This window comes from Cucurbita moschata, unplaced genomic scaffold, assembly GCF_002738365.1.
Source record: "Cucurbita moschata cultivar Rifu unplaced genomic scaffold, Cmos_1.0 Cmo_Scf00074, whole genome shotgun sequence".
Lineage (NCBI taxonomy): Eukaryota > Viridiplantae > Streptophyta > Magnoliopsida > Cucurbitales > Cucurbitaceae > Cucurbita > Cucurbita moschata.
Window position 1 is genome coordinate 692707 of NW_019268590.1, and position 21499 is coordinate 714205.

A 21499-nucleotide genomic window follows, 5' to 3' on the forward strand; every position below is an offset into this window, starting at 1 on the left:
TATACCTTGCGTCGAAAACTTTCCAAATTTTACTAATATTCTTAATTTTTTTTTTTTTTTTTTAAAAGAAAGCTAAAATACTTTAAAAGTTAAAAGTTAATATTTTGTTTAAAGAAATAGTTTTTAAGAGTTTTAAATATGCTCTTCAACTTCTAAAAGTTTAATTAATATTTATAAAATTTATAAAATATATTTTAATTATATATTTATATTTTATAGAACAGCTCTGGTTTTTTCTCCTTTTGCTTCAATTTATAAATCAATAATTTATCATATTTAATATTTTTTTTTCTCTGCTTTCTTGAGTATATTTTTAATCAATTTTGTTGATTCCTCTTTAATCGTAATCTTTTGAAAGTTTATCAGTATTTTAAAAAAAACATAGTATTAACGGTAGGAATACTTTTAACATTTTAAGAATGATTTATATTTGTTAATTTCTTAAAAAAAAAATTAAAGAGTATTAAATAAAATATGTAAGTTTGAGGGTATTCTTGATATAGTTTTGAAACAAAAATAGAAAGTTAGGGATATTTGAATCAATTTAATAAGGTATGAGTGGACTTACGTGGTAGATTGACATAGATTTCAAAGTACAATGCCTTTTATGATGCTGCCCTTGTATACTTGAGTATTTCCCTTACATACTTGGGGATTTTGGTTGTGTTTCCAGTTTAACACGTAATAAAAATATTCCTAGAACTATATTTTTTTTCTTCATAATCTATTATATATATATATATATATATATATATGTTTTAAATATGTAATTAAACTTTGAAAAGTTTCTCGTTCTCCTCTCCTCAAAAACTCACTCGAGAAAATCCAAAACCACTTCCTATTGGTTAGAATGATTGAGACACTTTAAGACCACAATTCATTCACCAAATGTTTCCCTTACACCTTGATATAAAAGACTCAAATACAAGATGGATTGATGCTTCAAAATGTCCCCTCTATGCACAACTCATGAAAGCTCCTCCACGTTGATCGACACCCTACGGACACTTGAAAAAGTAGGGGAACAGAGGTGAGTATAAAAATATTGAGGAAGCTATGTACTTGTAGGACCTCATTGCAATGTTAATCTAATAAGTTACTACAGACTTTTCGTTATTCTCTAAGAAGTTCGGACCGAATTCCTCAACTATTTAAGCTTCTGAGAAGGTCTTGAGGTTTTGAGCGATTCTCTTCCATGTCATAGACCCTATTGAGGTCTAGAAGTAGTTCACTAGGTTTTAGCACCACAAATCTCCTAGATGTGAATCAAAGCTCAGGGTGAACCAACTTTTTGTTTTCATGCTTAGTATGGTTACATAGCCCAAGAAGTCAACATCCGGTTTCCTTATTTGAGGCGCAACCTCATTACATCTCATACGACAGTATGACATCTCATCTGAATACATTTATGCAATGTTAACTGGTGGCCTTCCATCTGAAAAATCATATAATCAATATCTGGGAGAGCGACCCCTCTGCCTGCCAATTACTCAGTCTACTAATGTGGTCCCTCACTTCTCTCAAGGTGAGTTTACAATATAGCAAGCTTGTGCAGGGGATCCCTAGGTATTTCCACACATGATAGTTGCACCTAGTCGCCTCGATGCACTACACTTTCCAACCTAGGCCTAGCTTGACGGTACTTATAATACTATGCTTGGTACGATACTACTAGCACTAAGGGCGTACGGAGGAGATAGGAGATGGAGATTCTGGTAACACCATGATGCTGCTATTAGGTCTACTAAGCTTTCTTGTTCGTCTTTGTTGTGAGATCAAATAGGTTCTTACAGGCTTCATGGCAGTTTAAATCTTGTATCCTGTTGCTAGGACACTTAGGCCTAACTCCTCAAGCTAACCTTTTCTCTGGGTGCACAAAACCTCTGATTGCCGCTCATAATCTTAGAGTGCAGGGTTTTCTATAAATATACTAACCTAGGTCAATGCATGTTTTTTATGAAGATAGCTCTATCGATCACCAAAAACATGAAACAAATAATCTAATTGTTACCTTGGTTCAACTAAGCTGAACGGAAGACAGCGTGGAAGTCTCCTATAGACGTAGGTTCAATTATGGTTGACATGGATGGTTGGATCTCCACCAATTTGAAATGAAATATTAAGGGAACCTAAACATGAAATCATTGGATTTTAGTGTCATTTTTTCAATTTTTGTGCTCCACTTTTAGTGTACATTTAACATCAAGGCAATTTTTTTTTTTTTTTTAAAAAAATTTTGTTCTTCAAGGTCCCTTAGTCCACATTCCTATTTTTTAATATTTTATTATTTTTTATTCTAAAATAAAGTCCTATTTTTAGAAACATTTTCCTAGTAAATAATTGACTAAAATTTATTTATGCATCATATGGGATAACCACTCTCGCAACGCTACAACATGAGCCCTAACATACACAAATGCATAGTAATTGGTTTCAACCAATTCGGTAAGACGAACAGAAGAATCACTCACTCAGTCTCGTGGATGAATTACACTATGGAGCATCAATTTTGGGGCCGAAGCTTTCTGGTTTATGGGTTCCAAAAACAAGAATAGTCAACCTCTTGGCCATAGGCAAATGCAGACCTCCTCACCTCTTGGTTCCTTGATGAGAAATGTTCATTTGGTCTCTACGAAGCTAAAGAAGATGGTCTCGCTCAGCGTCATTGAGTATAGGGAGGGATCTTTTAATTTTCAAAAACTGACCAAAAACGCACCCAAAAGCTTGAGCTAAAAATTTCTCCCTTTTCCGAGCTTATTAGCCCTCGATCTCTTCTTCACCCTTACTCCTTAAGTTCCTAGAAACTCAATGGGCGCGAGCTTTAGAGAAAATTTGATCTGTAGTGCTCGAATTAGATCGTCAAAATTTCTCGAAAACTACCTTCGTGAAATCGATCGGGGAAATGTGTTCCGTGCATTTTGAGCCCTCGATTCCTTCTACAAAAGTGTGGTAACTTTATTTTGAACGCGTAGGTATTGGTTGAGTGCAGCCCAGAACTCTTCTAAAAACGCAGTGAATTAAAAACTCAAATGGTTCTTGATTGTTTCTTTCTTGAGATTTAGGGACTCGTTCCTCGGATTAAAGGCCCAGAATGAACGCCCTAACCTCTTTATAGCCCACCACTCCACTGCATTTGACTTCTCCAGAAACTGCCCGCATCCTCACCTGGAACTTCGAGACGAAAAATACTATTTTGCCCAACTCAGCCGTCGAATGAGAGCGTGACGGTCTCCTATAGACGTAGGTTCAATTTTGGATGACATGGACAGTTTGATCTGGACCAATTTGGAATGAAAAATTCAAGGGAGGGGACGACGATACACGTGAAATCATTGGATTTTAGTGCCACTTTTTCAATTTGTGTGCTTTGAGGGCTTTTCGTGGGCTTCTGACATCAACGCATCTTCTCCGCCAATCCTCGGTAAAAACAAAAATGAAACATTTTCAATTTGTGTGCTTCCAGGGCTTTTCGTGCGCTTCTAAGCATCCTCCCCGCCAATCATCGGGGAAACAAAAAAATGAAAACAAAGAAATAAAATCGTGAGCGACAGGATTCGAACCTGCGCGGGCAAAGCCCACATGATTTCTAGTCATGCCCGATAACCACTCCGGCACGCCCACCACATGAGCCCTCACACACACAAAGGCGCACCAATTGGCTTCAGCCAATTCGGTAAGCCGAACAGAAAGATATCAATCGGGGAAGAAGAATCACTCACCTGTTGTGAACCCAGAATCCGTTTCCTCTTTCCTTCCCCGATCAGGGGGTTAGAGAGCTTATCTCCCTTTGTGGTGTTCGGCAAATTTCTTCCTTTTCTTCCCACAAATCTTTTGGTCTAAGGCTCGTGGATGAATTACACTATGGAGCATCAATTTTGGGGCCGAAGCTTTCTGGTTTATGGGTTCCAAAAACAAGAAAAGTCAACCTCTTGGCCATAGGCAAATGCAGACCTCCTCACCTCTTGGTTCCTTGATGAGAAATGTTCATTTGGTCTCTACGAAGCTAAAGAAGTTGGTCTCGCTCAGCGTCATTGAGTATAGGGAGGGATCTTTTAATTTTCAAAAACTGACCAAAAACGCACCCAAAAGCTTGAGCTAAAAATTTCTCCCTTTCCCGAGCTTATTAGCCCTCGATCTCTTCTTCACCCTTACTCCTTAGGTTCCTAGAAACTCAATGGGCGCGAGCTTTAGGGAAAATTTGATCTGTAGTGCTCGAATTAGATCGTCAAAATTTCTCGAAAACTACCTTCGTGAAATCGATCGGGGAAATGTGTTCCGTGCATTTTGAGCCCTCGATTCCTTCTACAAAAGTGTGGTAACTTTATTTTGAACGCGTAGGTATTGGTTGAGTGCAGCCCAGAACTCTTCTAAAAACGCAGTGAATTAAAAACTCAAATGGTTCTTGATTGTTTCTTTCTTGAGATTTAGGGACTCGTTCCTCGGATTAAAGGCCCAGAATGAACGCCCTAACCTCTTTATAGCCCACCACTCCACTGCATTTGACTTCTCCAGAAACTGCCCGCATCCTCACCTGGAACTTCGAGACGAAAAATACTATTTTGCCCAACTCAGCCGTCGAATGAGAGCGTGACGGTCTCCTATAGACGTAGGTTCAATTTTGGATGACATGGACAGTTTGATCTGGACCAATTTGGAATGAAAAATTCAAGGGAGGGGACGACGATACACGTGAAATCATTGGATTTTAGTGCCACTTTTTCAATTTGTGTGCTTTGAGGGCTTTTCGTGGGCTTCTGACATCAACGCATCTTCTCCGCCAATCCTTGGTAAAAACAAAAATGAAACATTTTCAATTTGTGTGCTTCCAGGGCTTTTCGTGCGCTTCTAAGCATCCTCCCCGCCAATCATCGGGGAAACAAAAAAATGAAAACAAAGAAATAAAATCGTGAGCGGCAGGATTCGAACCTGCGCGGGCAAAGCCCACATGATTTCTAGTCATGCCCGATAACCACTCCGGCACGCCCACCACATGAGCCCTCACACACACAAAGGCGCACCAATTGGCTTCAGCCAATTCGGTAAGCCGAACAGAAAGATATCAATCGGGGAAGAAGAATCACTCACCTGTTGTGAACCCAGAATCCGTTTCCTCTTTCCTTCCCCGATCAGGGGGTTAGAGAGCTTATCTCCCTTTGTGGTGTTCGGCAAATTTCTTCCTTTTCTTCCCACAAATCTTTTGGTCTAAGGCTCGTGGATGAATTACACTATGGAGCATCAATTTTGGGGCCGAAGCTTTCTGGTTTATGGGTTCCAAAAACAAGAAAAGTCAACCTCTTGGCCATAGGCAACTGCAGACCTCCTCACCTCTTGGTTCCTTGATGAGAAATGTTCATTTGGTCTCTACGAAGCTAAAGAAGTTGGTCTCGCTCAGCGTCATTGAGTATAGGGAGGGATCTTTTAATTTTCAAAAACTGACCAAAAACGCACCCAAAAGCTTGAGCTAAAAATTTCTCCCTTTCCCGAGCTTATTAGCCCTCGATCTCTTCTTCACCCTTACTCCTTAGGTTCCTAGAAACTCAATGGGCGCGAGCTTTAGGGAAAATTTGATCTGTAGTGCTCGAATTAGATCGTCAAAATTTCTCGAAAACTACCTTCGTGAAATCGATCGGGGAAATGTGTTCCGTGCATTTTGAGCCCTCGATTCCTTCTACAAAAGTGTGGTAACTTTATTTTGAACGCGTAGGTATTGGTTGAGTGCAGCCCAGAACTCTTCTAAAAACGCAGTGAATTAAAAACTCAAATGGTTCTTGATTGTTTCTTTCTTGAGATTTAGGGACTCGTTCCTCGGATTAAAGGCCCAGAATGAACGCCCTAACCTCTTTATAGCCCACCACTCCACTGCATTTGACTTCTCCAGAAACTGCCCGCATCCTCACCTGGAACTTCGAGACGAAAAATACTATTTTGCCCAACTCAGCCGTCGAATGAGAGCGTGACGGTCTCCTATAGACGTAGGTTCAATTTTGGATGACATGGACAGTTTGATCTGGACCAATTTGGAATGAAAAATTCAAGGGAGGGGACGACGATACACGTGAAATCATTGGATTTTAGTGCCACTTTTTCAATTTGTGTGCTTTGAGGGCTTTTCGTGGGCTTCTGACATCAACGCATCTTCTCCGCCAATCCTCGGTAAAAACAAAAATGAAACATTTTCAATTTGTGTGCTTCCAGGGCTTTTCGTGCGCTTCTAAGCATCCTCCCCGCCAATCATCGGGGAAACAAAAAAATGAAAACAAAGAAATAAAATCGTGAGCGGCAGGATTCGAACCTGCGCGGGCAAAGCCCACATGATTTCTAGTCATGCCCGATAACCACTCCGGCACGCCCACCACATGAGCCCTCACACACACAAAGGCGCACCAATTGGCTTCAGCCAATTCGGTAAGCCGAACAGAAAGATATCAATCGGGGAAGAAGAATCACTCACCTGTTGTGAACCCAGAATCCGTTTCCTCTTTCCTTCCCCGATCAGGGGGTTAGAGAGCTTATCTCCCTTTGTGGTGTTCGGCAAATTTCTTCCTTTTCTTCCCACAAATCTTTTGGTCTAAGGCTCGTGGATGAATTACACTATGGAGCATCAATTTTGGGGCCGAAGCTTTCTGGTTTATGGGTTCCAAAAACAAGAAAAGTCAACCTCTTGGCCATAGGCAACTGCAGACCTCCTCACCTCTTGGTTCCTTGATGAGAAATGTTCATCTGGTCTCTACGAAGCTAAAGAAGTTGGTCTCGCTCAGCGTCATTGAGTATAGGGAGGGATCTTTTAATTTTCAAAAACTGACCAAAAACGCACCCAAAAGCTTGAGCTAAAAATTTCTCCCTTTCCCGAGCTTATTAGCCCTCGATCTCTTCTTCACCCTTACTCCTTAGGTTCCTAGAAACTCAATGGGCGCGAGCTTTAGGGAAAATTTGATCTGTAGTGCTCGAATTAGATCGTCAAAATTTCTCGAAAACTACCTTCGTGAAATCGATCGGGGAAATGTGTTCCGTGCATTTTGAGCCCTCGATTCCTTCTACAAAAGTGTGGTAACTTTATTTTGAACGCGTAGGTATTGGTTGAGTGCAGCCCAGAACTCTTCTAAAAACGCAGTGAATTAAAAACTCAAATGGTTCTTGATTGTTTCTTTCTTGAGATTTAGGGACTCGTTCCTCGGATTAAAGGCCCAGAATGAACGCCCTAACCTCTTTATAGCCCACCACTCCACTGCATTTGACTTCTCCAGAAACTGCCCGCATCCTCACCTGGAACTTCGAGACGAAAAATACTATTTTGCCCAACTCAGCCGTCGAATGAGAGCGTGACGGTCTCCTATAGACGTAGGTTCAATTTTGGATGACATGGACAGTTTGATCTGGACCAATTTGGAATGAAAAATTCAAGGGAGGGGACGACGATACACGTGAAATCATTGGATTTTAGTGCCACTTTTTCAATTTGTGTGCTTTGAGGGCTTTTCGTGGGCTTCTGACATCAACGCATCTTCTCCGCCAATCCTCGGTAAAAACAAAAATGAAACATTTTCAATTTGTGTGCTTCCAGGGCTTTTCGTGCGCTTCTAAGCATCCTCCCCGCCAATCATCGGGGAAACAAAAAAATGAAAACAAAGAAATAAAATCGTGAGCGGCAGGATTCGAACCTGCGCGGGCAAAGCCCACATGATTTCTAGTCATGCCCGATAACCACTCCGGCACGCCCACCACATGAGCCCTCACACACACAAAGGCGCACCAATTGGCTTCAGCCAATTCGGTAAGCCGAACAGAAAGATATCAATCGGGGAAGAAGAATCACTCACCTGTTGTGAACCCAGAATCCGTTTCCTCTTTCCTTCCCCGATCAGGGGGTTAGAGAGCTTATCTCCCTTTGTGGTGTTCGGCAAATTTCTTCCTTTTCTTCCCACAAATCTTTTGGTCTAAGGCTCGTGGATGAATTACACTATGGAGCATCAATTTTGGGGCCGAAGCTTTCTGGTTTATGGGTTCCAAAAACAAGAAAAGTCAACCTCTTGGCCATAGGCAACTGCAGACCTCCTCACCTCTTGGTTCCTTGATGAGAAATGTTCATTTGGTCTCTACGAAGCTAAAGAAGTTGGTCTCGCTCAGCGTCATTGAGTATAGGGAGGGATCTTTTAATTTTCAAAAACTGACCAAAAACGCACCCAAAAGCTTGAGCTAAAAATTTCTCCCTTTCCCGAGCTTATTAGCCCTCGATCTCTTCTTCACCCTTACTCCTTAGGTTCCTAGAAACTCAATGGGCGCGAGCTTTAGGGAAAATTTGATCTGTAGTGCTCGAATTAGATCGTCAAAATTTCTCGAAAACTACCTTCGTGAAATCGATCGGGGAAATGTGTTCCGTGCATTTTGAGCCCTCGATTCCTTCTACAAAAGTGTGGTAACTTTATTTTGAACGCGTAGGTATTGGTTGAGTGCAGCCCAGAACTCTTCTAAAAACGCAGTGAATTAAAAACTCAAATGGTTCTTGATTGTTTCTTTCTTGAGATTTAGGGACTCGTTCCTCGGATTAAAGGCCCAGAATGAACGCCCTAACCTCTTTATAGCCCACCACTCCACTGCATTTGACTTCTCCAGAAACTGCCCGCATCCTCACCTGGAACTTCGAGACGAAAAATACTATTTTGCCCAACTCAGCCGTCGAATGAGAGCGTGACGGTCTCCTATAGACGTAGGTTCAATTTTGGATGACATGGACAGTTTGATCTGGACCAATTTGGAATGAAAAATTCAAGGGAGGGGACGACGATACACGTGAAATCATTGGATTTTAGTGCCACTTTTTCAATTTGTGTGCTTTGAGGGCTTTTCGTGGGCTTCTGACATCAACGCATCTTCTCCGCCAATCCTCGGTAAAAACAAAAATGAAACATTTTCAATTTGTGTGCTTCCAGGGCTTTTCGTGCGCTTCTAAGCATCCTCCCCGCCAATCATCGGGGAAACAAAAAAATGAAAACAAAGAAATAAAATCGTGAGCGGCAGGATTCGAACCTGCGCGGGCAAAGCCCACATGATTTCTAGTCATGCCCGATAACCACTCCGGCACGCCCACCACATGAGCCCTCACACACACAAAGGCGCACCAATTGGCTTCAGCCAATTCGGTAAGCCGAAAAGAAAGATATCAATCGGGGAAGAAGAATCACTCACCTGTTGTGAACCCAGAATCCGTTTCCTCTTTCCTTCCCCGATCAGGGGGTTAGAGAGCTTATCTCCCTTTGTGGTGTTCGGCAAATTTCTTCCTTTTCTTCCCACAAATCTTTTGGTCTAAGGCTCGTGGATGAATTACACTATGGAGCATCAATTTTGGGGCCGAAGCTTTCTGGTTTATGGGTTCCAAAAACAAGAAAAGTCAACCTCTTGGCCATAGGCAACTGCAGACCTCCTCACCTCTTGGTTCCTTGATGAGAAATGTTCATCTGGTCTCTACGAAGCTAAAGAAGTTGGTCTCGCTCAGCGTCATTGAGTATAGGGAGGGATCTTTTAATTTTCAAAAACTGACCAAAAACGCACCCAAAAGCTTGAGCTAAAAATTTCTCCCTTTCCCGAGCTTATTAGCCCTCGATCTCTTCTTCACCCTTACTCCTTAGGTTCCTAGAAACTCAATGGGCGCGAGCTTTAGGGAAAATTTGATCTGTAGTGCTCGAATTAGATCGTCAAAATTTCTCGAAAACTACCTTCGTGAAATCGATCGGGGAAATGTGTTCCGTGCATTTTGAGCCCTCGATTCCTTCTACAAAAGTGTGGTAACTTTATTTTGAACGCGTAGGTATTGGTTGAGTGCAGCCCAGAACTCTTCTAAAAACGCAGTGAATTAAAAACTCAAATGGTTCTTGATTGTTTCTTTCTTGAGATTTAGGGACTCGTTCCTCGGATTAAAGGCCCAGAATGAACGCCCTAACCTCTTTATAGCCCACCACTCCACTGCATTTGACTTCTCCAGAAACTGCCCGCATCCTCACCTGGAACTTCGAGACGAAAAATACTATTTTGCCCAACTCAGCCGTCGAATGAGAGCGTGACGGTCTCCTATAGACGTAGGTTCAATTTTGGATGACATGGACAGTTTGATCTGGACCAATTTGGAATGAAAAATTCAAGGGAGGGGACGACGATACACGTGAAATCATTGGATTTTAGTGCCACTTTTTCAATTTGTGTGCTTTGAGGGCTTTTCGTGGGCTTCTGACATCAACGCATCTTCTCCGCCAATCCTCGGTAAAAACAAAAATGAAACATTTTCAATTTGTGTGCTTCCAGGGCTTTTCGTGCGCTTCTAAGCATCCTCCCCGCCAATCATCGGGGAAACAAAAAAATGAAAACAAAGAAATAAAATCGTGAGCGGCAGGATTCGAACCTGCGCGGGCAAAGCCCACATGATTTCTAGTCATGCCCGATAACCACTCCGGCACGCCCACCACATGAGCCCTCACACACACAAAGGCGCACCAATTGGCTTCAGCCAATTCGGTAAGCCGAACAGAAAGATATCAATCGGGGAAGAAGAATCACTCACCTGTTGTGAACCCAGAATCCGTTTCCTCTTTCCTTCCCCGATCAGGGGGTTAGAGAGCTTATCTCCCTTTGTGGTGTTCGGCAAATTTCTTCCTTTTCTTCCCACAAATCTTTTGGTCTAAGGCTCGTGGATGAATTACACTATGGAGCATCAATTTTGGGGCCGAAGCTTTCTGGTTTATGGGTTCCAAAAACAAGAAAAGTCAACCTCTTGGCCATAGGCAACTGCAGACCTCCTCACCTCTTGGTTCCTTGATGAGAAATGTTCATTTGGTCTCTACGAAGCTAAAGAAGTTGGTCTCGCTCAGCGTCATTGAGTATAGGGAGGGATCTTTTAATTTTCAAAAACTGACCAAAAACGCACCCAAAAGCTTGAGCTAAAAATTTCTCCCTTTCCCGAGCTTATTAGCCCTCGATCTCTTCTTCACCCTTACTCCTTAGGTTCCTAGAAACTCAATGGGCGCGAGCTTTAGGGAAAATTTGATCTGTAGTGCTCGAATTAGATCGTCAAAATTTCTCGAAAACTACCTTCGTGAAATCGATCGGGGAAATGTGTTCCGTGCATTTTGAGCCCTCGATTCCTTCTACAAAAGTGTGGTAACTTTATTTTGAACGCGTAGGTATTGGTTGAGTGCAGCCCAGAACTCTTCTAAAAACGCAGTGAATTAAAAACTCAAATGGTTCTTGATTGTTTCTTTCTTGAGATTTAGGGACTCGTTCCTCGGATTAAAGGCCCAGAATGAACGCCCTAACCTCTTTATAGCCCACCACTCCACTGCATTTGACTTCTCCAGAAACTGCCCGCATCCTCACCTGGAACTTCGAGACGAAAAATACTATTTTGCCCAACTCAGCCGTCGAATGAGAGCGTGACGGTCTCCTATAGACGTAGGTTCAATTTTGGATGACATGGACAGTTTGATCTGGACCAATTTGGAATGAAAAATTCAAGGGAGGGGACGACGATACACGTGAAATCATTGGATTTTAGTGCCACTTTTTCAATTTGTGTGCTTTGAGGGCTTTTCGTGGGCTTCTGACATCAACGCATCTTCTCCGCCAATCCTCGGTAAAAACAAAAATGAAACATTTTCAATTTGTGTGCTTCCAGGGCTTTTCGTGCGCTTCTAAGCATCCTCCCCGCCAATCATCGGGGAAACAAAAAAATGAAAACAAAGAAATAAAATCGTGAGCGGCAGGATTCGAACCTGCGCGGGCAAAGCCCACATGATTTCTAGTCATGCCCGATAACCACTCCGGCACGCCCACCACATGAGCCCTCACACACACAAAGGCGCACCAATTGGCTTCAGCCAATTCGGTAAGCCGAACAGAAAGATATCAATCGGGGAAGAAGAATCACTCACCTGTTGTGAACCCAGAATCCGTTTCCTCTTTCCTTCCCCGATCAGGGGGTTAGAGAGCTTATCTCCCTTTGTGGTGTTCGGCAAATTTCTTCCTTTTCTTCCCACAAATCTTTTGGTCTAAGGCTCGTGGATGAATTACACTATGGAGCATCAATTTTGGGGCCGAAGCTTTCTGGTTTATGGGTTCCAAAAACAAGAAAAGTCAACCTCTTGGCCATAGGCAACTGCAGACCTCCTCACCTCTTGGTTCCTTGATGAGAAATGTTCATTTGGTCTCTACGAAGCTAAAGAAGTTGGTCTCGCTCAGCGTCATTGAGTATAGGGAGGGATCTTTTAATTTTCAAAAACTGACCAAAAACGCACCCAAAAGCTTGAGCTAAAAATTTCTCCCTTTCCCGAGCTTATTAGCCCTCGATCTCTTCTTCACCCTTACTCCTTAGGTTCCTAGAAACTCAATGGGCGCGAGCTTTAGGGAAAATTTGATCTGTAGTGCTCGAATTAGATCGTCAAAATTTCTCGAAAACTACCTTCGTGAAATCGATCGGGGAAATGTGTTCCGTGCATTTTGAGCCCTCGATTCCTTCTACAAAAGTGTGGTAACTTTATTTTGAACGCGTAGGTATTGGTTGAGTGCAGCCCAGAACTCTTCTAAAAACGCAGTGAATTAAAAACTCAAATGGTTCTTGATTGTTTCTTTCTTGAGATTTAGGGACTCGTTCCTCGGATTAAAGGCCCAGAATGAACGCCCTAACCTCTTTATAGCCCACCACTCCACTGCATTTGACTTCTCCAGAAACTGCCCGCATCCTCACCTGGAACTTCGAGACGAAAAATACTATTTTGCCCAACTCAGCCGTCGAATGAGAGCGTGACGGTCTCCTATAGACGTAGGTTCAATTTTGGATGACATGGACAGTTTGATCTGGACCAATTTGGAATGAAAAATTCAAGGGAGGGGACGACGATACACGTGAAATCATTGGATTTTAGTGCCACTTTTTCAATTTGTGTGCTTTGAGGGCTTTTCGTGGGCTTCTGACATCAACGCATCTTCTCCGCCAATCCTCGGTAAAAACAAAAATGAAACATTTTCAATTTGTGTGCTTCCAGGGCTTTTCGTGCGCTTCTAAGCATCCTCCCCGCCAATCATCGGGGAAACAAAAAAATGAAAACAAAGAAATAAAATCGTGAGCGGCAGGATTCGAACCTGCGCGGGCAAAGCCCACATGATTTCTAGTCATGCCCGATAACCACTCCGGCACGCCCACCACATGAGCCCTCACACACACAAAGGCGCACCAATTGGCTTCAGCCAATTCGGTAAGCCGAACAGAAAGATATCAATCGGGGAAGAAGAATCACTCACCTGTTGTGAACCCAGAATCCGTTTCCTCTTTCCTTCCCCGATCAGGGGGTTAGAGAGCTTATCTCCCTTTGTGGTGTTCGGCAAATTTCTTCCTTTTCTTCCCACAAATCTTTTGGTCTAAGGCTCGTGGATGAATTACACTATGGAGCATCAATTTTGGGGCCGAAGCTTTCTGGTTTATGGGTTCCAAAAACAAGAAAAGTCAACCTCTTGGCCATAGGCAACTGCAGACCTCCTCACCTCTTGGTTCCTTGATGAGAAATGTTCATTTGGTCTCTACGAAGCTAAAGAAGTTGGTCTCGCTCAGCGTCATTGAGTATAGGGAGGGATCTTTTAATTTTCAAAAACTGACCAAAAACGCACCCAAAAGCTTGAGCTAAAAATTTCTCCCTTTCCCGAGCTTATTAGCCCTCGATCTCTTCTTCACCCTTACTCCTTAGGTTCCTAGAAACTCAATGGGCGCGAGCTTTAGGGAAAATTTGATCTGTAGTGCTCGAATTAGATCGTCAAAATTTCTCGAAAACTACCTTCGTGAAATCGATCGGGGAAATGTGTTCCGTGCATTTTGAGCCCTCGATTCCTTCTACAAAAGTGTGGTAACTTTATTTTGAACGCGTAGGTATTGGTTGAGTGCAGCCCAGAACTCTTCTAAAAACGCAGTGAATTAAAAACTCAAATGGTTCTTGATTGTTTCTTTCTTGAGATTTAGGGACTCGTTCCTCGGATTAAAGGCCCAGAATGAACGCCCTAACCTCTTTATAGCCCACCACTCCACTGCATTTGACTTCTCCAGAAACTGCCCGCATCCTCACCTGGAACTTCGAGACGAAAAATACTATTTTGCCCAACTCAGCCGTCGAATGAGAGCGTGACGGTCTCCTATAGACGTAGGTTCAATTTTGGATGACATGGACAGTTTGATCTGGACCAATTTGGAATGAAAAATTCAAGGGAGGGGACGACGATACACGTGAAATCATTGGATTTTAGTGCCACTTTTTCAATTTGTGTGCTTTGAGGGCTTTTCGTGGGCTTCTGACATCAACGCATCTTCTCCGCCAATCCTCGGTAAAAACAAAAATGAAACATTTTCAATTTGTGTGCTTCCAGGGCTTTTCGTGCGCTTCTAAGCATCCTCCCCGCCAATCATCGGGGAAACAAAAAAATGAAAACAAAGAAATAAAATCGTGAGCGGCAGGATTCGAACCTGCGCGGGCAAAGCCCACATGATTTCTAGTCATGCCCGATAACCACTCCGGCACGCCCACCACATGAGCCCTCACACACACAAAGGCGCACCAATTGGCTTCAGCCAATTCGGTAAGCCGAACAGAAAGATATCAATCGGGGAAGAAGAATCACTCACCTGTTGTGAACCCAGAATCCGTTTCCTCTTTCCTTCCCCGATCAGGGGGTTAGAGAGCTTATCTCCCTTTGTGGTGTTCGGCAAATTTCTTCCTTTTCTTCCCACAAATCTTTTGGTCTAAGGCTCGTGGATGAATTACACTATGGAGCATCAATTTTGGGGCCGAAGCTTTCTGGTTTATGGGTTCCAAAAACAAGAAAAGTCAACCTCTTGGCCATAGGCAACTGCAGATCTCCTCACCTCTTGGTTCCTTGATGAGAAATGTTCATTTGGTCTCTACGAAGCTAAAGAAGTTGGTCTCGCTCAGCGTCATTGAGTATAGGGAGGGATCTTTTAGTTTTCAAAAACTGACCAAAAACGCACCCAAAAGCTTGAGCTAAAAATTTCTCCCTTTCCCGAGCTTATTAGCCCTCGATCTCTTCTTCACCCTTACTCCTTAGGTTCCTAGAAACTCAATGGGCGCGAGCTTTAGGGAAAATTTGATCTGTAGTGCTCGAATTAGATCGTCAAAATTTCTCGAAAACTACCTTCGTGAAATCGATCGGGGAAATGTGTTCCGTGCATTTTGAGCCCTCGATTCCTTCTACAAAAGTGTGGTAACTTTATTTTGAACGTGTAGGTATTGGTTGAGTGCAGCCCAGAACTCTTCTAAAAACGCAGTGAATTAAAAACTCAAATGGTTCTTGATTGTTTCTTTCTTGAGATTTAGGGACTCGTTCCTCGGATTAAAGGCCCAGAATGAACGCCCTAACCTCTTTATAGCCCACCACTCCACTGCATTTGACTTCTCCAGAAACTGCCCGCATCCTCACCTGGAACTTCGAGACGAAAAATACTATTTTGCCCAACTCAGCCGTCGAATGAGAGCGTGACGGTCTCCTATAGACGTAGGTTCAATTTTGGATGACATGGACAGTTTGATCTGGACCAATTTGGAATGAAAAATTCAAGGGAGGGGACGACGATACACGTGAAATCATTGGATTTTAGTGCCACTTTTTCAATTTGTGTGCTTTGAGGGCTTTTCGTGGGCTTCTGACATCAACGCATCTTCTCCGCCAATCCTCGGTAAAAACAAAAATGAAACATTTTCAATTTGTGTGCTTCCAGGGCTTTTCGTGCGCTTCTAAGCATCCTCCCCGCCAATCATCGGGGAAACAAAAAAATGAAAACAAAGAAATAAAATCGTGAGCGGCAGGATTCGAACCTGCGCGGGCAAAGCCCACATGATTTCTAGTCATGCCCGATAACCACTCCGGCACGCCCACCACATGAGCCCTCACACACACAAAGGCGCACCAATTGGCTTCAGCCAATTCGGTAAGCCGAACAGAAAGATATCAATCGGGGAAGAAGAATCACTCACCTGTTGTGAACCCAGAATCCGTTTCCTCTTTCCTTCCCCGATCAGGGGGTTAGAGAGCTTATCTCCCTTTGTGGTGTTCGGCAAATTTCTTCCTTTTCTTCCCACAAATCTTTTGGTCTAAGGCTCGTGGATGAATTACACTATGGAGCATCAATTTTGGGGCCGAAGCTTTCTGGTTTATGGGTTCCAAAAACAAGAAAAGTCAACCTCTTGGCCATAGGCAACTGCAGACCTCCTCACCTCTTGGTTCCTTGATGAGAAATGTTCATCTGGTCTCTACGAAGCTAAAGAAGTTGGTCTCGCTCAGCGTCATTGAGTATAGGGAGGGATCTTTTAATTTTCAAAAACTGACCAAAAACGCACCCAAAAGCTTGAGCTAAAAATTTCTCCCTTTCCCGAGCTTATTAGCCCTCGATCTCTTCTTCACCCTTACTCCTTAGGTTCCTAGAAACTCAATGGGCGCGAGCTTTAGGGAAAATTTGATCTGTAGTGCTCGAATTAGATCGTCAAAATTTCTCGAAAACTACCTTCGTGAAATCGATCGGGGAAATGTGTTCCGTGCATTTTGAGCCCTCGATTCCTTCTACAAAAGTGTGGTAACTTTATTTTGAACGCGTAGGTATTGGTTGAGTGCAGCCCAGAACTCTTCTAAAAACGCAGTGAATTAAAAACTCAAATGGTTCTTGATTGTTTCTTTCTTGAGATTTAGGGACTCGTTCCTCGGATTAAAGGCCCAGAATGAACGCCCTAACCTCTTTATAGCCCACCACTCCACTGCATTTGACTTCTCCAGAAACTGCCCGCATCCTCACCTGGAACTTCGAGACGAAAAATACTATTTTGCCCAACTCAGCCGTCGAATGAGAGCGTGACGGTCTCCTATAGACGTAGGTTCAATTTTGGATGACATGGACAGTTTGATCTGGACCAATTTGGAATGAAAAATTCAAGGGAGGGGACGACGATACACGTGAAATCATTGGATTTTAGTGCCACTTTTTCAATTTGTGTGCTTTGAGGGCTTTTCGTGGGCTTCTGACATCAACGCATCTTCTCCGCCAATCCTCGGTAAAAACAAAAATGAAACATTTTCAATTTGTGTGCTTCCAGGGCTTTTCGTGCGCTTCTAAGCATCCTCCCCGCCAATCATCGGGGAAACAAAAAAATGAAAACAAAGAAATAAAATCGTGAGCGGCAGGATTCGAACCTGCGCGGGCAAAGCCCACATGATTTCTAGTCATGCCCGATAACCACTCCGGCACGCCCACCACATGAGCCCTCACACACACAAAGGCGCACCAATTGGCTTCAGCCAATTCGGTAAGCCGAACAGAAAGATATCAATCGGGGAAGAAGAATCACTCACCTGTTGTGAACCCAGAATCCGTTTCCTCTTTCCTTCCCCGATCAGGGGGTTAGAGAGCTTATCTCCCTTTGTGGTGTTCGGCAAATTTCTTCCTTTTCTTCCCACAAATCTTTTGGTCTAAGGCTCGTGGATGAATTACACTATGGAGCATCAATTTTGGGGCCGAAGCTTTCTGGTTTATGGGTTCCAAAAACAAGAAAAGTCAACCTCTTGGCCATAGGCAACTGCAGACCTCCTCACCTCTTGGTTCCTTGATGAGAAATGTTCATTTGGTCTCTACGAAGCTAAAGAAGTTGGTCTCGCTCAGCGTCATTGAGTATAGGGAGGGATCTTTTAATTTTCAAAAACTGACCAAAAACGCACCCAAAAGCTTGAGCTAAAAATTTCTCCCTTTCCCGAGCTTATTAGCCCTCGATCTCTTCTTCACCCTTACTCCTTAGGTTCCTAGAAACTCAATGGGCGCGAGCTTTAGGGAAAATTTGATCTGTAGTGCTCGAATTAGATCGTCAAAATTTCTCGAAAACTACCTTCGTGAAATTGATCGGGGAAATGTGTTCCATGCATTTTGAGCCCTCGATTCCTTCTACAAAAGTGTGGTAACTTTATTTTGAACGTGTAGGTATTGGTTGAGTGCAGCCCAGAACTCTTCTAAAAACGCAGTGAATTAAAAACTCAAATGGTTCTTGATTGTTTCTTTCTTGAGATTTAGGGACTCGTTCCTCGGATTAAAGGCCCAGAATGAACGCCCTAACCTCTTTATAGCCCACCACTTGTTCCAAACTTAGTTATTTCTAATGAAGCTCATGGAGATGGTTTAATGGCACACCATGGAGTTTCTAAAACTTATGATATGCTTTTTGAATTTTTTTATTTTTATTTTTTTGTGCCGAAAATGTGACATGATGTTAATAAAGTTCGCATTCGTTGCATAGCATGTAAACAAGCTAAATCTAAGTTTCAACCACATGATTTATATTCCCCATTACCTGTTCCTAATGGTCCTTGGATTAATAGATCAATGGATTTTGATGTAGGGTTACCTAGGACTAGGAAAAGTTGTGATAGCATAGTTATTGTGGTTGATCGACTTAGTAAATTAACTCATTTTATTCCGTGTCACAAAACTGATGATGCAAAACATATTGTTGACTTGTTCTTTAGCGAAGTTGTACAATTGCATAACATTCTTAAGCATAGTTAGTAATGGTGATGTTAAATTTTTAAGCCACTTATGACGTGTTTTTTGGGGTAAGTTGAGAACTAAACTAGTATATTCAACTATTATTGATAAGAATCTTAAGACTTGGGGTTGGGATTGTTTGTCATTTATAGAATTTGCATATAACATGGTTGTTCATAACACTACTAAATACACACCTTTTGAAATTGTTTATGACTTTAATCCTTTAAACCATTGATTTTGTTACCTATGCGGTCAAAAGAGTTTGTGAATTTTGAGACAAATACCAAAGTAGAGTTTGTTCATAAACTACACAAGCAAATAAAAGAACAAATTGAGAAGCAAAATTTCAAAGTTTCCTCTTGAATTAATAAAGAACGCAAGATTGTCATCTTCAAGCCGAGAGATTGGGGTTGGGTACATGTTCGAAAAGAAAGATTTCTCACTCAGAGAAAATCTAAGCTTTTGCCATGAGGAGATGAACCTTTCCAAGTTCTTGAGCGTACCAACGAAAATGTTTATAAAATTCATTTTCCAAGTAAGTATGGTGTTAGTGCAACTTTTAATGTTATTGATTTGAGTCCTTTTGATGTAGATTACCATGTCCTAATATGGAGGTTATGAGTATCTCTTTTTAACTAGTCATGAGTGTATTTAACTTACATATGTTACGGTTTTCAAAGACTATATAGTCTTTTTTTCATTCATGGTAGACATCACATTTCAAAATCGAAAAAAATAGAGTTTTTATTTTAGGTTTGTTGAGAGCTAAGGTTACTTTGCAAATTCCTGTATTTAGAACTTGCATGCTAGTCATTCAAGTGATATTGATCAAACCTCTTGTGGAGTGTTCCAAATCACGAGTTTAAAAACGAGTTTTCTTTAATCTTAATTTTGATCAGCAAGGTAATTCGATATGTGAACCGAATAAAAAAAAAGGATTTGGAAATTCTTAACCTATTCAAAAGAAAAAATATATATAAAGAGAGAGAGAACTATTAAAGAAAGTACAAAGAGAATGTCCAATTTATAATAGAAAAATAAAATAAAATAAAAGGAAAGATGGGAGAGTAACAATGGATTCATATGGCCAACTTGATGAAAACACAAAAATAAAATAAAATAAAATAAAAATAAAAACACAGAAAAAGAAAATAGAATGAAAAACATAGAGGATAAGAGAGAGAAAATGGAAGATATATATATATATATAAAAGGAAGATCTAAAAAATATTAAATTATTATATTAGTAAATATAATAACAAACACACATTCTCATTCATTCGTAAAGTAAATCTCAAATATAAATTATAGTATCTAATAAATCTGATGTGAGTAGGCATTATATTGTAAGACATTTATATTCTAAGAAATATAAATCTAAATGGAAATATTAAGAATTTGTTAAATACTTAACAAAATTTAGAAGCTAGAATTACGGAATGAATTCTGTGAACATCTTTAATAGGGTGAAGCACCTTGCATAAGTAAGAACGAATTCGAGGGATGCAAGCAAGCTAATTTGGGGTTAGATAAAACTTCGGCTAAGTCCATCCAAGTAAGTGGCCATATTGTTGGCATGGTTATGATGTTGACATGTGTCCCGTGGTTCTGCACGTGTAATATATATTGATGTGTGTGAATTGTTTATGGATCGATATGCTTATGATAAGATGTGTATATGTTATAATATGTGAATTGTATGATAACACTTTCGATACGAGGTGTTCAATGATATGTTTGAGATAGAATACGAGAAGGATGCACTAAACGTAATATAATGATAGGAGTAAGATATATTAATGAAACACTAAGGTTAGGTTACGTATCGAAGTGCTATGCTATGGTACTAGAGCCAAGGTTTATTCATTAACAATGTCTACCATATCTTCTTCCTCCTCCACATCCATCATCTCCAACACGATCTCATCTACCATGGCGTCGACCTTCGTCACCTCGATGACTATCAAGAGTGAAGCCCTCACACTTGATGATGTGTTTGCACACTTAGTGGCATTTGAAGCTCGCTAACTACAACACCAGGCTGAACTTCAATTAAATCTTGGATATTCGGCCAATTATGATGATCGTGGTGGTCAGCAGAAGAACCGTGAGCGTAAGGATCATGGTCATTCTTGAGGTGGTGCGCCCTCTTGTCCTATTTGTGATCGTCATGACCCTTCTGTTCGTCCTTCTTGCCAGATTTACGGCAAAGTGGGGCATACTGTCATTCGCTGCTAGTATAGGATGGATGAGTCCTATCATGATGAATCTTCTTTTGCGGCACTGGTGACTACTTCCTCCTACAAGATTGATCCAAATTGGTATAGCGACACAGGCGCCACTAATCATATCACCAGTGAGTTGGATCGTCTCGTTGTGCGTAAACAATATCATGGAGGTGAACAAGTTCAAGTTGGCAAAGGAGCAGGTTTGCAGATTTTGCATACTGGTCATTCTTCAATTAATACTTATGCTCATCTACTTGCATTCCGTAATATTTTGCATGTGTCTAAAATTTCCAAACATCTTCTTTCCGTTCATAAATTTTCCCATGATAATGATGTATTCTTTGAATACCATCCTTGACATTTTTCTATTAAGGACTGACGGTCGAGGAAAATCTTATAGACAGGAGGTGTGAGTCTGGTCTCTATCCTATCAAGCCATTTGATGTCGATAATCTCAAGCATGCCTTAGTGAACAGATCTACTACTCATATCCAATGGTATGCACGTCTTGGACATCCTTCATCTCAAGTAGTGAAGTCAATTTTGCATCTCAATAATATTTCGTTTGCTAGTGAGTCACCTTTGCCAGTTTGTAATGCGTGTTTGTTAGCAAAAAGTCTTCAATTACCATACACTAGTTCTTTTCATCGTTCTTCGTCACCTTTGCAACTGATTATTTTCGAATGTTTGGGGTCCTGCACCTCCATTT

General features: G+C 41.6%; 11 non-coding genes across 11 annotated transcripts; all 11 read right to left on the reverse strand.

Annotated features, from left to right (window-relative positions):
* Positions 1 to 3539: 3539 nt before the first annotated feature.
* On the reverse strand, positions 3540 to 3621 carry TRNAS-AGA. Its single transcript has one exon. It is a non-coding gene; the product is annotated as a tRNA-Ser (tRNA).
* A 1284-nt stretch (positions 3622 to 4905) lies between these two features.
* On the reverse strand, positions 4906 to 4987 carry TRNAS-AGA. The gene has a single exon. It is a non-coding gene; the product is annotated as a tRNA-Ser (tRNA).
* Positions 4988 to 6271: 1284 nt separating this feature from the next.
* Positions 6272 to 6353, reverse strand: TRNAS-AGA. The gene has a single exon. It is a non-coding gene; the product is annotated as a tRNA-Ser (tRNA).
* A 1284-nt stretch (positions 6354 to 7637) lies between these two features.
* Positions 7638 to 7719, reverse strand: TRNAS-AGA. The gene has a single exon. It is a non-coding gene; the product is annotated as a tRNA-Ser (tRNA).
* Positions 7720 to 9003: 1284 nt separating this feature from the next.
* Positions 9004 to 9085, reverse strand: TRNAS-AGA. Its single transcript has one exon. It is a non-coding gene; the product is annotated as a tRNA-Ser (tRNA).
* Positions 9086 to 10369: 1284 nt separating this feature from the next.
* TRNAS-AGA lies at positions 10370 to 10451 on the reverse strand. The gene has a single exon. It is a non-coding gene; the product is annotated as a tRNA-Ser (tRNA).
* Positions 10452 to 11735: 1284 nt separating this feature from the next.
* On the reverse strand, positions 11736 to 11817 carry TRNAS-AGA. Its single transcript has one exon. It is a non-coding gene; the product is annotated as a tRNA-Ser (tRNA).
* Positions 11818 to 13101: 1284 nt separating this feature from the next.
* Positions 13102 to 13183, reverse strand: TRNAS-AGA. Its single transcript has one exon. It is a non-coding gene; the product is annotated as a tRNA-Ser (tRNA).
* Positions 13184 to 14467: 1284 nt separating this feature from the next.
* TRNAS-AGA lies at positions 14468 to 14549 on the reverse strand. The gene has a single exon. It is a non-coding gene; the product is annotated as a tRNA-Ser (tRNA).
* Positions 14550 to 15833: 1284 nt separating this feature from the next.
* On the reverse strand, positions 15834 to 15915 carry TRNAS-AGA. The gene has a single exon. It is a non-coding gene; the product is annotated as a tRNA-Ser (tRNA).
* Positions 15916 to 17199: 1284 nt separating this feature from the next.
* TRNAS-AGA lies at positions 17200 to 17281 on the reverse strand. The gene has a single exon. It is a non-coding gene; the product is annotated as a tRNA-Ser (tRNA).
* Positions 17282 to 21499: the final 4218 nt, after the last annotated feature.